The following is a 16,320-nucleotide window of genomic DNA, read 5'->3' on the forward strand; positions in this document are numbered from 1 at the left end:
TCTCAGATGGCACAGGGCTGCAGGGGAGACAGCAGTCACTGGGTAACAGAATCCCAAACCACCAAGGTCTCTAATTAGCATGGTCAACTTGTTAGGAAGAGAACAGGCAACTGCCTCTGATTGCCCACCCCACCCCAGCACCCCACCCCGGCACCCCCAAAGACACTTTAGTGCACACCTGCAGAGTCTCCGAGGTAAAGGAGAGAGATTCAATTGATGTAATACTCGTCTTCTCTGAACTGCACACCAACACCAGGGTGTGTGCCTCACCACGTCCTCCTCTCAGCCCTCTGGGGCTAATCATCACCAGCTCCTCATCTTTGCCTCTTTGTATTAGCAATAATGAGCTCGGGGAGCGCTTCTGAGAAGCTGTGCTGATTTTAATCAGCATGCCGAGTCACTAGTTACAAATAATCTCATTGTTGAAGATATTTTTTTTTATTGATAAAAAGACAATAAAGAAAGAAAAAAACAAATTTCCACCTCCTCCCAGCCTCCCATTTCCCTCCCCCTCCTCCCACTCTTTTCCCCCTCCTCCCACTCTTCTCCCCCCTCCTCCCACCCCTCTCCCCTTCCCCCCACTCCTCTCCCCCTCCCTCTCCAGTCCAAAGAGCAGTCAGGGTTCCCTGTCCTGTGGTAAGTCCTAGGTCCTCCCCCCTCCGTCCATATCTAGGAAGGTGAACATCCAAACTGGCTAGGCTCCCACCAAGCCAGCAGATTGCGTAGGATCAAAACCACGTGCCATTGTCTTTGGCGTCTCATCAGCCCTCATTGTTCGCCATGTTCAGAGAGTCCAGTTTTATCCCATGCTTTTTTGGTAGCAGTCCAGCTGGCCTTGGTGAGCTCCCAGTAGATCAGCTCCACTGTCTCAGTGGGTGGGTGCACCCCTAGTGGTCCCGACTTCTTTGCTCATGTTCTCCCTCCTTCTGCTCCTCATTGGGACCTTGGGAGCTCAGTTCAGTGCTCCAGTGTGGGTCTCTGTCTCTATCTCCATCCGTCGCCAGATGAAAGTTCTAGGATGATATGCAATATATTCGTCAGTATTGCTCTAGGGTAGGGTCATTTCAGGTTCCCTATCCTCAGCTGCCCAAGGAACTAACTGGGGACCTCAGCTTGGGCACCTGGGAGCCCCTCTAATGTCAATTCTCCTGCCCACCCTAAAGTGGGTCCCTTAACTAAGAATTGTGGTTCCGTGCTCCCCTATCCAACCTTCCTTTATCCCGATCCTCCTGTTTCCCCAAGTCCCCCCTCCTTCCCTTCTACCTTTTCTCTCCCCATCTCCCCTTACCCCCATCCCACCCCACCCCCAAGATCCCACTTTTCTCCCCGGCAATTTTGTCTACTTCCCTTATCCAAGAGGATAACTATATGTTTTTCCTTGGGTTCACCTTCTTACTCAGCTTCTTTAGGTTATGTTGAAGATATTTTTATGGCCACACTCCGATCCCCCCAGTAAGAACAGTTGTGTGCTTATAAAAAGCACATTCCCAGGCCTCACCCAGGACCCAGTCAGTCAGAATCATTACAGAGAGGCACCAGAAATCTGCATTTTAATAAGATTTCTTTGTAATTCTTTATGTACATTAAATTTTGAGATTGAATATATGGAATTTTTTTGTTTGTATGTTTTTCTTTTTCTTTTCTTTTTCCTTTTTTTGCAACAGGGTTTCTCTGTGTAACAAGCCATAGCTGTCCTGGAACTAGCTCTGGAGACCAGGCTGGCCTCAGACTCAAAGAGAGCCATCTGCCTCTGCCTCCTGAGTGCTGTTATTAAAGGTGTGCACTACCACCGCCCAGCCTGTTTTTGTTTTTTTGTTTTTGTTTTTGTTTTTGAGACAGGGTTTCTTTGTGTAACCTAGCTGTCTTGGAACTCACTTTGCAGATCAGGCTGCCTCTGCTGTGCCCCACCCCCACCCCCCACCCTTTCACACACATACACACACACACACACACACACACACACACACACACACACACCCTGCACCTCCGCCCTTAGTGCTGAGAGTAAGTGCCACGACACCACCACCACTCGGCTAGATGACAGACACTTTAGAAAAGTTTTTTAATTTGCTTTTTACTCTATAGAATCAGGTTTGAAATTCAACAAAATCTCTGGATCAGAATAAAGAAAAAACAATAATTATGCAATAGTTCCGGGCCAGAAACAGCAGCTGTAGGCACCGTTAAACAGTATAAGGACTTCTAGAGAGTTTGGGGAATTGGCAAGCCCTGGGCGATGATTTAGCTCTGATTTTCAAGCTAGTGGCAATTTCAAATACCGTATTCCATGAACTGAGGGTTGCTCAGTGGTACAGAGCTTGTTTACTGTGGAGAAGGCCTAGGGCTCCATTCTTAGCACCACAAAACGAACACAACTGTGTTCTAGTAGTTGGAACTGTCGGTAAGTTTTCATCTGTTTCTATTGTGCGTGTGTGTGTGTGTGAGTGTGTGTGTGTGTGTGTGTGAGTATATGCGCATGAGTGTGTAGGTTTGCATGCCTGGCCGTAGTATGACACTGGGTGTTTCTGTTTATCACTGTTTGCCTTGCGATGGAGCCTCTCACTCAACTGGAAGCTCACCCGTTTGGGCTCAACTGGCCAGCCAGGGAGCTCTCCGCTTGTTCCTTCCTGCAGTGCCGGGGTGGTGGGCACTTACAGTCATGCTACACTTTACACTAGTGCTGAGATTTGAATTCAGGTCCTCAGGTTTGCCGTGCAAATGTTCTTATCCATTGAGCCATGTCCCAGGCCTTTTAGTTCCAGTTATTTATAACTTGAAAATAGAAAATAAAAATTTTCTTTGTTTTCTTTTCTTTTTTCTTTTCTTTTCTTTCCTTTCTTTTCTTTCTTTCTTTTTTTTTTTTTTTTGAGACAGGGTTTCTTCTGTGTAGCTCTGGCTGTCCTGAAACTTGATTTGTAGATCAGAAAATAGAAATTTCTATCCTATATACTACAGAATGGATTTTATAAAGGTAGATTAAATGAGAAAACAGTTTATAAACAATAAATTTACAGTCATTAAGTCTAAGGAGTAGAGACTTGTATTGTTCTTCTACTGACTAATGCTTTACCTCAAAAAAAAAAACAATAAACAAAAAGCAAGAAAAAAAAACCACAAAGCATCCACTAATCCAATATTATCCTCTGTGAATGAGGGCCAAGTCTGGGTCATGAGTGAACTCTACTGTGGAGCAATGCTTTCATTGTCTTTGCGATTGGGTTAACCATGTGGTGATTTCCAGTGATCATGGCGTCTTTAGGACCATTCATAAGCGCAGACACAACTGAAACTCTCGGCCCTCTTGCCGTTTGTTTTCTTGGTCTTTTGAGACAGGGTTTCTCTGTGCAGCCCTAGCTGTCCTGGAACTCGCTCTGTAGACCAGGCTGGCCTCGAACTCACAGAGATCCTCCTGCCTCTGCCTCCTGAGTGCTGGGTGCACTACTATCACCCAGCCCCTCTTGTCATTTTTCTTCATATTGTTTCTTTTCTGCTCTTCATTTAATGTTATTTATTTGGTTTTTAAATAATTCATCCATTAGGAAATGTCAAAAGTATACAAAGCTACAGAAGACAATATCACTTTCTCTTTCTCCTGCCCATTTACCTAGTTCCTACCCCTTTCTTAGAAAATCCCTGCGGTTGATTTCATGTGTATATTTTCCGACTTAATTTTATTTATACACAGACATAACTGCATATATTCTCCTATTTTTATTTCTTCTCTCACACATGCTAAGCAGGGACTCTGCCACTGAGACTCCTCTTTTAATTAAAAGTTGCTACTGTACTAACTTTGTTTTGTGTGTGTGGATGTGTAGAGGTCAGAGGTCAGCCTGTCAGAACTGATACTCACTCTTTTTCTACCACAGGGGTGGTAAGGATGAAATTCAGGCTGTCAGGCTGACAAGAAGTAAAGAAGTACCTTAGGGCCGGGCGGTGGTGGCGCTTGCCTTTAATCCCAGCACTCGGGTGGCAGAGGCAGGCGGATCTCTGTGAGTTCGAGGCCAGCCTGGTCTACAAAAGCTAGTTTCAGGACAGGAACCAAAAGCTACGGAGAAACCCTGTCTCGAAAATCCCCCCCCCCCCAAAAAAAAGTACCTTGTACCCAAAGCCATCTCACTGCTACTCCCTTTTCATTTTCTAACACAGCGGCAGCATCCTATATACAAGTTCTGTGCCTTTCTTGTTTTGTCTAACAATAAACCTTGGAGCTCTTTCTGTAATAGAACCTTTTAGTGGTTTTTTTTTTTTTTTTTTTTTTTTGGTTTTTCGAGACAGGGTTTCTCTGTGGTTTTGGAGCCTGTCCTGGAACTAGCTCTTGTAGACCAGGCTGGCCTCAAACTCACAGAGATCCGCCTGCCTCTGCCTCCCAAGTGCTGGGATCAAAGGCGTGCGCCACCACGGCCGGGCTTCCTTTTAGTGTTTTGAAGTAGGGTTTTGCTACGTAGATGAGGCTGGCCTTGAACTCTGGCTCTTCCTGTCTCAACCTCTAGACGTTACTAGGAATGCAGAAGTGTCTGTACCGCTGTGCTCCTACTCGGCAATCTTTTTTTTTAATTCCATCTGAGGTGAGTTCGTCATAGAGATGTGTCATCATTCATGGAAGGCTTCCAGCCTTTTGCTTTTATTAAGGAGCATGAGCTTCACTCATTAGGACTCATTGTGTGAGTGTATCTGTAGGATAAATCCCACCTGGCTTGTTTGCCAGCCTCTGAATAGTTTGCTTGAGACTATCCCAAAGTTATGCACATCTTTCTTCTATCAGGAAGCAAAATAGTACACAGTACTCTACAAGTAATCTCCATAGTCCAGAATACAGGAAGATTACATTTCTGTCCTTTTGTTCTTACAAAATCAGCTCTGCCAGAATTATAAAGCAATTTTTAAATGGCCTAATAACTCCTCCAAACTAAGGCTTATTAAAAATAATGGCCTACCGTTAATGGAAGAATATTACGTTTCTGAACACTGTGATTTTCAGTTTTCTTGCACCACTACATTTTAGACTTCTTTTATTCTTTAACACATGTTCCTTTTATTGATTCCCTTCTTAGCGGAAGCGTTTGATTAAGGCCAAAATTGCTGAATACACAATAATAAAAGCAATTATAAACAAAGAGCATAATGGGAAATACTATAACTGTCTAGAACGCATGGTGGCTAAATGTTCTAATACAGAGCATTTCGTCTCAGGTGGGAGAGATGGCTCAGTAGTTAAGAGTTCTGGATGATTTTCCAAAGGATCTGGGTTCTATTTCCAGCATCCAAATGGTGGCTCAGAACCGCCTGTAACTCCAGTTTCAGGAAATCTGAAGCTGCTTCTGGCTATGTAGTCACCAGGCATGAACGGTACACAGGCATGCGTGCGGGTAAAACACCCATGCATAGAATATTTTTAAACATCTTTAAAATCTTCATCCCAAGTGGGTGGAGCGATGGCTCAGTAGTTAAGAGCATTTGCTGCTCTTGAAGAGGACCCAGGTTCTGTTCCTAGCATCTTAATTCACAAAGATTTGTAACTCCACTTCTTGGGTATCTGATACCCTTTTCTTGCCTCCACAGCACCTGGCATGCATGTGGCACACATACATATGTACATACATACATACAAAACACACACACATAAAATAATAATAAATACATCTTAGAATATTTCATTGCATTATCAGATCATATCTTTCAATTTTAAGCTTTAAGAAATATAATCACAATAAAAATGTAGAATTTTTGCTGTTATTTTTTGGAACAGAGTCTCACGGGAATCCAGGCTGGCCTTGAACTTGCTGTGTAGTTTGGATGACCTTGAACTCCTGGTTCTCCTGCCTGCTACCCCTCAAATGCTGGGATTACAGGTGTGTGCCAACATATTGGACATCAAATAGAGAATACTTTTAGTCCCTGAAATAGTCTGTAATCTATCAGCATCTAAGGCAGTGGTTCTCAACCTGTTGGTCTTGATCCTTTGGCAAACCTCTCTCTCCAAAAATATTTTCATTACAGTTTATAACAGTAACAAAGTTGCAGTCATGAAGTAGCAATGAAACTATTTTATGTTTGAGGGTCATCACAACATGAGGAACTGTTAAAGGGTCAAAGCATTAGGAAGGTCGGGAACCACTGGTCTAAGGTATCAGCAATTGCTTGAAAATTTGAAATTTCCAGTTTTTCTTAATTTTTTTCTTTTGGTGGTATCTGACTGTATAGTCCAGGCTGACCTCAGACTCACACGCCTCTCGCCTCCGTCTCCTGAGTGTAGTATCAGCTCTGCTTTATTGTCGATTCATTCCCAATGATTCACTAAGCGGCAGGAAGAAATAAGACTAACTCTAAGGCCATTTTAAAGGATTTATGGGATCTTCTCAAACAAATGGCTCTGATTTACTTTGCTAAGAGGCAGAACTTCCAAGTGGGCGTGGTGATGCACTCCTTTAAGCCCAGAATTTGGGAGGTAGAGGCAGAAGGATCTCCGAGTTCCAGGCCAGCCTGGTCGACAAAATGAATTCCAGGACAGCCTGGGCTACACTGAGAAACCCTGTCTCAAAAAAAAAAAAAAGAATAAATAAGTACATAGGTACAACTTCCTTAATGGAAAACCACAAGTATCCTCCGATGTTCACTTTAATTAATTGTCTCGGTGTGACGTTCTCAGTACTGTGTGTTTCTTCTGTCAGCAGGCCCACATGACCTTTTACTATGATTGCTCAAACAGGAGTGAAATAGACTCGGGGGAAAAAAATATCCTCAAGGGAATGCCTGAAAAGAAGGTTAGTAGGTTGAGAAACTAAGACAGAGGTCTTGAACAGCACATGAAGTAGACGGATAGTTGTGTTTTTGTTCATCCATTATAACCAACACAGAACATAATTCATAGAAAACACGAGAACTGGAGACCGAACACCAGAGAATGGCTTATCAGGAGTAAACAAATTGGGGTTGTAGATGAGGAACTGGATGAGAAGCCATTCTTTATCCATTTTCAAAGACACAAACCCTCCCATCTGCTGATATTGCACCCTTTGTCACTGTAGGTTCAAGTCAATACCTAGGGAAGCAGCCAAGAGCCTGAGATGAAAACCCACACAAAAGAATAAGTCCCCTTTGCACGGATGGGCGATTGCCCCACACAGCAATCTTTATGACATCATTTTATCTGGTGACATTAACTTGAACTTGAGATATCCCACCAACACTTATCTTCACCTAATGTGTGTAGTTCTCCCTATGAATGCCTTATAGTTTGTCTTGCTGCGTTCCATGCAAACGAGTTCTACCAGATTTGAAAGGTGGTTCTTAAATCACTGGAGCGATTTAAGAAACAGCTATACACTCTAAACTACATGTATTAAATATTCACTTGTCTCCATTTCAAAGTCCCCCCCCCTTTCCTTCTCCCTGACCCCACCATGCATATGTCAATATAGTGTATGTATACGGATAAGATCATAGAGGCCAGAGGATGTCAGGTGCCCAGCTCAAACAGTTGCCACCTTACTCTCTTGAGACAAAGGTCTCTCATTGAACCTGGAGCTAGGCAGTCAATAACCCTCCTTCCCCCCCCCCCCACCTCCCTCCAGCATTGGGGTTATATTTTGTTTTTGTTTTTCACCATGTAACCTTGACCGTCCTGGAACATACTATGTAGACCCGGCTGACCTCAAACTCATAGAGATCTATCTGCCTTTCTTTCTTTTGAGTGCTGGGGCTAAAGGCATGCACCACTAATCCAAGTACTTCATGCCTAGTTTTTTTTTTTTTCATGTGGGGGCATGGACCTGAACTCAGGTCCTTATGCTTGTACAATTAGTCTTAAACACTGAGCCATGTCCCCACATCATTTTTTTTTAATTATAATTTTAAAATGCCAGTGAGTGAGCCCTGCACTGAACCATCTCCTCAGCTCCTCTCCAGCTCTTCTTCTAAAGGCAACCTTTTACTTTTTATTTCCATTCTAAATGCTTTTTAATTTACATCTCAAAAGGGGGGAAAGTATGTGGTGCTTTTAAGAAAATGGCCCCCCAAAGGAGTGGCACTAATGGCAGGTGTGCCCTTGTTGGATTAGGTGTGGTCTTGTTGGAGGAAGTGTGTCACCATGGAAGTGGGCTTTAAGGTCTCCTATAAACTCAAGCCACGCCCAGTGAGACAGTTCACTTCCTGCCCAGCCTGTAAGATCTAGAACCCTCAGCTAGCTACTTCTCCAGAATCACTTCTGTCTGCACAATACCATGTCCCACCATGATGCTAATGGACTGAACCTCTGAGCTGCAAGCCACTACAATTAAACGTTTTCCTTTATAAGAGTTGCCATGGGCAATAGTGTCTCTTCACACAATAGAAACTCTAACTAAGACAAATTATTTTATCATGGAACTATAACACATTGTCTCTGCTAACAAAGTCCATGAACGTTCTCAAGATAAGAGAGTTGGGGGGAAAGCTCAGCCGTTCAGAGTGTTTCCCAGCACCTGCACCAGGTGCCTCACAGCTGCCTGAACTCCAGTTCCCGGGGATCTGATGCGTTCTTCTGACTTTTGCAGGCCCTTGCACTTATACGCACAGTCATTCCCTCTACCACAATCACATAATATTTTTTAATTCACAAGACGAGGCTTAGTTCCATATTTTACTATGCCTGTGTAACTTAGATGTGAACATAAACACAACACAGGTGACACCTCTGCTTTGCTGACAATTTCTGGCAGAAATCTAGACATCCCAAGATGAGCAATATCCAAAGGCGTGATGGTAGTGCTAGTCACCACGTCGTGACCAATGCCTCGCCTAACCTACATACAGCTCACCTCTGTCGGAGCGAAATCCATCTTACTGTAGTTGAACTGGAAACAGCTTAAGCCTCTCCTGAAGCTCACCGTGTACAACGTACCAGCAGTTTAAAAAAGCTGACGGTGGAATATGTTCCTGGCCCACTGGATGCTGAACTCTTTTTATCTCAAAATAGTACAGCCACCATCAAAGCCTCTGTAGGGCAGGCGTCCAGGGGCTGATCTGAGTGCTGCTGACTGTGTGTTTGAGGAGGTGTGCCAGAAAGCCTGATGCTGAAGCTGTCCTCCTCAGCAGTCAGTACACAGGGAGCCACAGGATGCCCCCTGAGCTTAGAAACCAGGCCACCGTTCAAGAGTAACACTGCAGCGGGGTGGTGGTGGTGGTGCAAGCCTTAATCCCTGCACTGGGGAGGCAGAGGCAGGTGACTCTCTGTGAGTTTGAGGCCAGCCTGGCTTACAGGGTGAGTTCAAGGCCAGCATGGTCTACAAGAGTGAGTTCCAGGACTACACAGAGAAATCATATCTCAAAAAAGAAAAAGAAAGAAAAAAAAGGAAAGGAAGGAAAAAGAAAGAGTAACACTAAGGAGGCTTTCATGGCTAATCTTGGTTGTCAGTTTGACACCTGGGAAGAAGAAACCTCTACTAAAGAATATTTTCCACCAGATTGGCCTGTGGGCACATTTGTGGGCTATTTTGACTGCTCACGGACACAGGAGGGCTGTGACGTGTTCTTCTGATGTCTGCAGCCACCTGCACACATGGGACAGACAGACTTGGACAGCATTAAAAAACAAAACAAAACTGGCCGAACAACATTCCTTCATGGTTTCTAATTCAGTTCCTGCCTCTAGACTCCTGCTTTGAATTCCTGCCCTGCCTCCCTCAAAGATGATCTGAAACCCGTAAGCTGAAATAAACCCTTTCTTTCTTCCCCAAGTTGTTTTTTTTTTTAAATCATGCTGTTTTTCACTGCAACAGAAAGCAAAGGAGGATGAGCAGCGTGAGTCTGTGTTGGGGAGGCAGACCTGAGTTCAAATCCTGGGTTTCACTTACTTTCTATGTAATGTAGAACAAATTCTTTCATTTCTTAAAGCCTCAGAGCATTTTGTGAGTATGAAGCTTGCCATTAACATTTTGTCAGTTAGTTCAGGGGCTGGAGAGATGGCTCGGCAGCTGAGAACCATACATATGTACATACCTTGCAGAGGGTGAAGTTCGGTTCCCAGCACTCTCATCTAGTGACTCACAACTGCCTGAACTCCAGTTCCTTGGGCACCTACACTCACACAGGAACATACTCCCTCAAAAAACCACATAGACGATTAAAAAAATAAAAAACAGAAGGCTGGAGAGATGGTTTGGGGATGAGACCACTTACTGTTCTTGCAAAGGACCCGGGTCTAGTCCCAGCACCTACGTGTGGCTTATAGGCAGGCATCTGAGACTCCAGTCCCAGGAAATTCAGCACCCACTCTGACTTCTGCAGGCACAAGGCCTGCATACAACGCTTATATATACACGCATGCAGGCAAAACCCTCATACACATGAATAAGAATAAAATCTTCTAAAAATTCTAAAACAACTACTAAAAAAAAGAAACAGGCAGTTAATATTTCAGTTTCTCAGATACCTTAAGAACGGGGTGTTCCCCATGTGGGCATTATGGCTCCTGAAATCTGTAACTCCACTATTAGTTGAGATGTGTCTTTTAGTTCTTTATGACAAAATTACGTGTCTTGAGATTGTGCTTTTTATGTAGGTGTGGTGGTAATGGGATCAAATCACATGAAATTTGATGTACTAGGCAAATGCTTTACTAACAAACTACATTCCCAGTCTACATATGTATGCGACAGGAGCTCACTATGTAGCCCAGAATGGCACTGAATTTGTGACTCCTGAATCAGTCAAAGTGCCGGATTATAGTCATATGCCAACAGTCCTGGCCCGAAAGTATATTTAATAACCCCAAAGACAGGACGGTCATTGGCATGGTAGAGCAGGGTAGCTGACATGTTTCTCTAGCCTATATATGTGTACATACATATATACATATCTCCCCTCTTTTCCTCTGTCTCTCTGTCTCTGTGCGTGTCTACACACACACACACACACACACACACACACACACACACAAGTAAAATGGAGCTGGAAAGATAGCTAATTGGTTAAGAATGCTGGTTGCTCTTCCAGAGAACCTGGGTTCATTTCTCAGTATCCATAGGGTGGCTCACAGCCATCTGTAACTTGAGTTCCAGAGGACCCAAAACCTTCTGCTGGCCTCCAAGGGCATCAAGGCCATGTACATAGTAAGAAGACATAGAAACATGCAGGAAAAACACCCATATACATACAATAACAACTAAAAAGTACCTGCTGACCAATAGGCCAAATAAAAAAAATATGTACTGACCATTCTATGCTTTATCTTCAGGTGGAAGATTTACTAAGGTAATTTAAAGCCCGGGAGTTTTGTAAACTCTACTTAGTCTGTGTATATTTAATGATCACAGAATAAACTAAAAAATAAGGACCACAGGAGTGGCATTAGTTAGACTAATAAGTACCAAATTAAAGGAACTATTGAGAGAGCATGAGGAACATGGTCTGTTGCCTATTTAGCATTCTTTCCCAGTGTATCCTTTCTGCTTGATAATCCATTCATTTATTTACCCTTCCCCCACACTGTTCCTCCAGTTCCCAAGAGGACTTAGATGGCTTAAGATACAGAGTACATTTTATTTCCACCTTCTCCTCCCACCCCAACCTCTGGATATTGATTGGGGAGAGCGTGTGACCTAAATTGTTCAGCCAGAAAATCTCAGGACTTGTTCAGAAGGCTGTGAAGAAGCTCTCTTTTCTGCACAATTCCCTGTGAGGATACAGCACAGGACCTGAGCCCGCACACAGCCCGCCACAGTCACATCAGAATAGCCAAGAGGATCATAATAAAGATGCAAATGGACGGCTGAGGTGGCTCAGCAGCTAAAGGTGTTTACTGCCAAGCCTGACCACTCAGTGAAGCTCAGGGACTCACATGCTGGAAAAAGAGACCCGCTGGTGACCTTCACATGCCCACCATGAATGAGCATGAACTCTCATGCATGCACACACGCTGTGATAAGTTATATTTATCTATTTATTTGTTTATTTAATTAATGTATTTGAGTATTTTGCCTGTGTGTGCCTGGTGCCTGAGGAGGCCGAAAGAGGGCGTCAGAGTCCCCCAGAGCTAGAGTTACAAATGATTGTAAGCTGTCATGTGACTGCTGGGCATTAAACCCGGGTCCCCTCTAAGAACAGCAGGTGCTCTTAAATGCTGAGCCATTTCTCCAGTCCCTACAATCATTATTTTTTTGATGTGAAAAAAGTCTTGATTGGAATCAAGCCTAGTTTCTTCCCTTTTAAGTAAGACTTTTCCAACAAGTAAGTTTATGAATACTATTTCTCTCTCTTTTTTCCTAATACCGAGTGTTATGGTTTAAATAAAATGCTGCAGGTCCCTGAGTGGCAGCAGCAGGTAGCAGGTCCCAAGACCATGGCGGCGTCACGAAGGCAACCAGTCCCAGGCAGGGAGCCCCCGAGTGGCCCTTGGGCCATGAGGGCCAGCAGGTCCTAGGCAGAAGCCACATGGTGGGTGAGAGACCCAGAGTAGCAAGTCCCAGTCAGGCAGGTGAGAGACTGAGATGGATAAGCACACTATGCAAAGTGAGGTTGGATATTTATTTAGTGGGTTATGGAAGGGAAGGGGAGAGGGAGGGAGAAGGGGGATGAGGAAAGAAACAGAGAAAGAGAGGGGGGAGGGAAGGAGAGGGGGTAAGGAAGAGCAAGGTGGGGGAGAGGAGAGGAGCCACGGCAGCAGCTACCTCTTTGGGAGAGAGATGGAAAGGGAAGGGATTGGGCTGCAGGCAGGAAGGAAGATCTGGCTGCCTCAGCAGTGGACAGGGGAGGGAGTGGGCAGGGCTTGTCTCTTAAAGGGACAGGACAGACCATTACACCGAGGACTGAACCCAAAGTTAAACCAATGAGCTATACCTCAGTATGCATTCTTGTTTAAGTCAGTTTGAGTAGACCTTTCTGTTATTTATAGTGAAACAGCTAATGAGACAGGGCTAGCTATCATCCTAACAAATTCATCCTAAAAGAGTTATAATGGCTGGCATGAGAAAGTTTCAGAAAGAGTTACAGCAAGTACATTGATGGCAGCATTAGTATTTTAAATGGAATTTATAGCAACTACCCTATGTACTTAACAATGGATTGTTAATAAAAAAAAGAAAAACAAAAGAGAAGAGAGCCATCTCTCCCCATATTATAAGAGTAATACATGTTCATTATAGAAAATATATCGAGATGTCCAAAGCAACTGTTTATAATTCTACTATCCAGAAAATTAATATGTTGGTTTATTTTCTTCTAGTCTACTTTAAATGCATAATTAAAAATACTCTATGTAGGCAATTTGCATTACGTTTTAAAATAGTTTATCATATCTCCTGGGGTCTGGTGACTCATTCCTGTAATCCTAGTACTAGGAGGCAGAAGCAGGAGGAACAAAAGTTTGAGGACAGCCTCACCTATACAGTAAGCTCAGTGACAGTCTGGGTACATAACTGTTATGTCCAGTCAGTGAGGACCCCAAAAGACCACCAGCGAGACCAACTCACCGAAATGCAAATACAAGGTTTATTGTGTGTGCGTTACAAGCCAGCAGGGACCTCGCCAGCACAGCAATGAAAGGAGGTACCCTGCCATTCTAGAGGACACTATTTAAAGGCAAAACCCAGAAAAGTTACATTAGCCAGGTGTGGTGTGATGGGTTCAATCTTGATTGGCTGACGTTTGTCAAGGAGTGTCCTGGTGAAAAGCGAAGGGTGTGTGCTGGCAGGTGGTCCTACCTACAATGATTGGAATGTTAGAAATTTCCTTCGGATGGTCTGTTCCCAGGTGGTGCCTGGATAGTCTCAGTTTGTGGTCTTTCTTGGAACCAGGTATAGCCCTTTAGGGCAAACTACTAAGACTCAGGCCTCTATTGAGCTTGTCATGGCTGAGTCCTACAATAACAGTACTTGTGTCTCCTGGCAACTAAGAACTAGGAAGAGAACTGCCTTCAAGAGACTCTGAGCTCAGTCTTCAACTTCAAAAGAAGGAAGTAAATAACTAATCTCTCAAATGCATTTATTATTAAACATTTGTTCTCATCTTAGATTATTTTCTTAGGCTAGAGTCCTGGAAATGAAGTGAGTACAGGGTGCATATGGATACGAAACTACATAGTGTAGCCGGGCGGTGGTGGCGCACGCCTTTAATCCCAGCACTCGGGAGGCAGAGGCAGGCGGATCTCTGTGAGTTCGAGACCAGCCTGGTCTACAAGAGCTAGTTCCAGGACAGGCTCCAAAGCCACAGAGAAACCCTGTCTCAAAAAACCAAAAAAAAAAAAAAAAAAAAAAAAAGAAACTACATAGTGTATACAAAAGAAATTTGTAAATTGAAAATTACTGTTCAAATTGAGCTATTATTGAGCTTTTGCCATCTCTGAACCCTAACTTTTTCTACTCTCCCAGACTTCCTGCCATCCTTTATCAAGCACTTACTAAGTACTGTGTACTGAGCTAAATACTAGCTAAAATTCCTTCCCTTGGGTTGAGATAAACAAGGTCTACCCAGTAACAGTCTCCTCCAAGATCAAAACATTCCATCCTGCAGGGAAGCTTCTTAAGCAGCTCAAAATAGCTTCAGGAAGTCCCTGAAAGTGACCAAATTCACTAGGCCCCTCCCAGTAAGAATGGGAGAGGGGGCAGAAGCTGAAAGCCCCACCTCAGGCAGAAAGAAAGTGAGCCTAAAGACTCCAAGATCAGCTGTGCTGCCTGGAAGAGCTTTAGACCAACCCAGGTACCTCTCCAAACTGCTGAGCTGCTGGCAGGCTGTACAGTGTGCTCCAGGTTCCAAGCTGTGTGAGCCATCACCCACGCTGAGGGGGCCTTAGTAAGGCTGCTATCTAGGAGTCATTTCTGCTCCTGTAAGTAATACCAATTAACACTCATCGGACTTCATCAAATTGGACTTCCGTGATATACCCATACTTTGGTCTTTCTTGGGTTCCCTATCTGGGGTAAGTAAATGTACGTTGCATTTTCTTCAGCCAAGGTACGTCATACAATACCTCCCTTCTGAGTCAATCTAACTCCTCTCCAAGGCCGTGTGCAATTAAGGCAGAGCTGACCAAACAGGTAATAGGGAGATGCTAGATATTCAAGGGAGAATCACATGACCCTTTCCACCCTCCAGGAGGGGATGTAAACATTCACCAAACCCAGCTGGATAATTCTTTTGCAACCTGACTTAGCAGAATTCCCCAAGATGGTAGTTGCTTGGTTAGGATAGCTACACACAACAGCATAAGCACTTTCTCCATCATCATGTGTAATGTTTATGAAAGAAACCATTGCTAAAGAGGTGATATCATTCTAGTTTTTAAAAAGAGCCCCAGGTGATGGTACACTCCTTTAGTGCCAGCACTTGGGAGGCAGAGGCAGAGATAGAAGGATCTCTGTGAGTTCCAGGCCAGCCTGGTCTACAGAGTGAGTTTCAGGACAGCCAAGGCTCCACAGGGAAGCCCTGTCTCAGGGTGCGTGGGGGGAGAAAGAATGCCAACCTTCATTGAGATACATACAGCCAGGAATGACAGAGCAGGGACAGGGGTTCTGAACGGACCTGAATCTAAAGTTCCCCCGCTGTCCCACCATGCATTCTGCACAGCTCTCAGCTCCACTGAACACTTCAGCCCTTGCATTTCTTCTGCATCCCTGAAGACACAGACTAAGGGCAGCTTCTAACCCCTGTCATTCCTGTCTCCACCCTGGTTCAGATTCCTATTACGTGGTCTCTAGGTTACTGCAGTCTCTTGTGCAATCTCTCTAATCTGTTCTTCAGCACAGAGTGATCTTTCTAAACTGCACATCTGACAGTCATTTAATGGTTTTCTATAGCCGTCAAAATAAACTGTAAAATCTTTGTCCCTCGGGGTTCTTCTTCTTCTCCGTCCATGTGTTGTCACGCTGCTTCATGTCCCACGTCAACGCCTATCCAGATGACTTTGTGCTTTTTAAATTCCACATCTTAAGGTCATTAGAAGGTTAGGAAGTGTATAGAGAGAGGTATAAGGATAACCCGAGTGTCTGGAGACATCGTCACAGTCAAAAGAGTTAAAGAAGGGGTCATATTTATAACAAAGGAAAAGATCTGAGAGTGAGGGGCCACATGGAGAATGACAGTGCCTTTGGATGTATGAGGACTATCTGCTCCATAGAAAGACAAAAATTTGGAGGCTGGGCATGTAGAATTACTAGATAGACGATGTGCCTAACACCCACAAGGCCCTTGGTTCAGGCCTCAGCACTACATAAACCAGGTACGGTGGTAGCACAAACTGAAAAAAGTTCAAGGTCATTCTCAGCTACATAATCAGTTTCAGCCAACTAAGGGTAAATGAGACCCTGTCTCAAAATAAGAGACATATTTCAGTAGAGCTGTGGGTTT

Source organism: Microtus pennsylvanicus, chromosome 3 (assembly GCF_037038515.1).
Source record: "Microtus pennsylvanicus isolate mMicPen1 chromosome 3, mMicPen1.hap1, whole genome shotgun sequence".
NCBI classification, from domain to species: Eukaryota; Metazoa; Chordata; class Mammalia; order Rodentia; family Cricetidae; genus Microtus; species Microtus pennsylvanicus.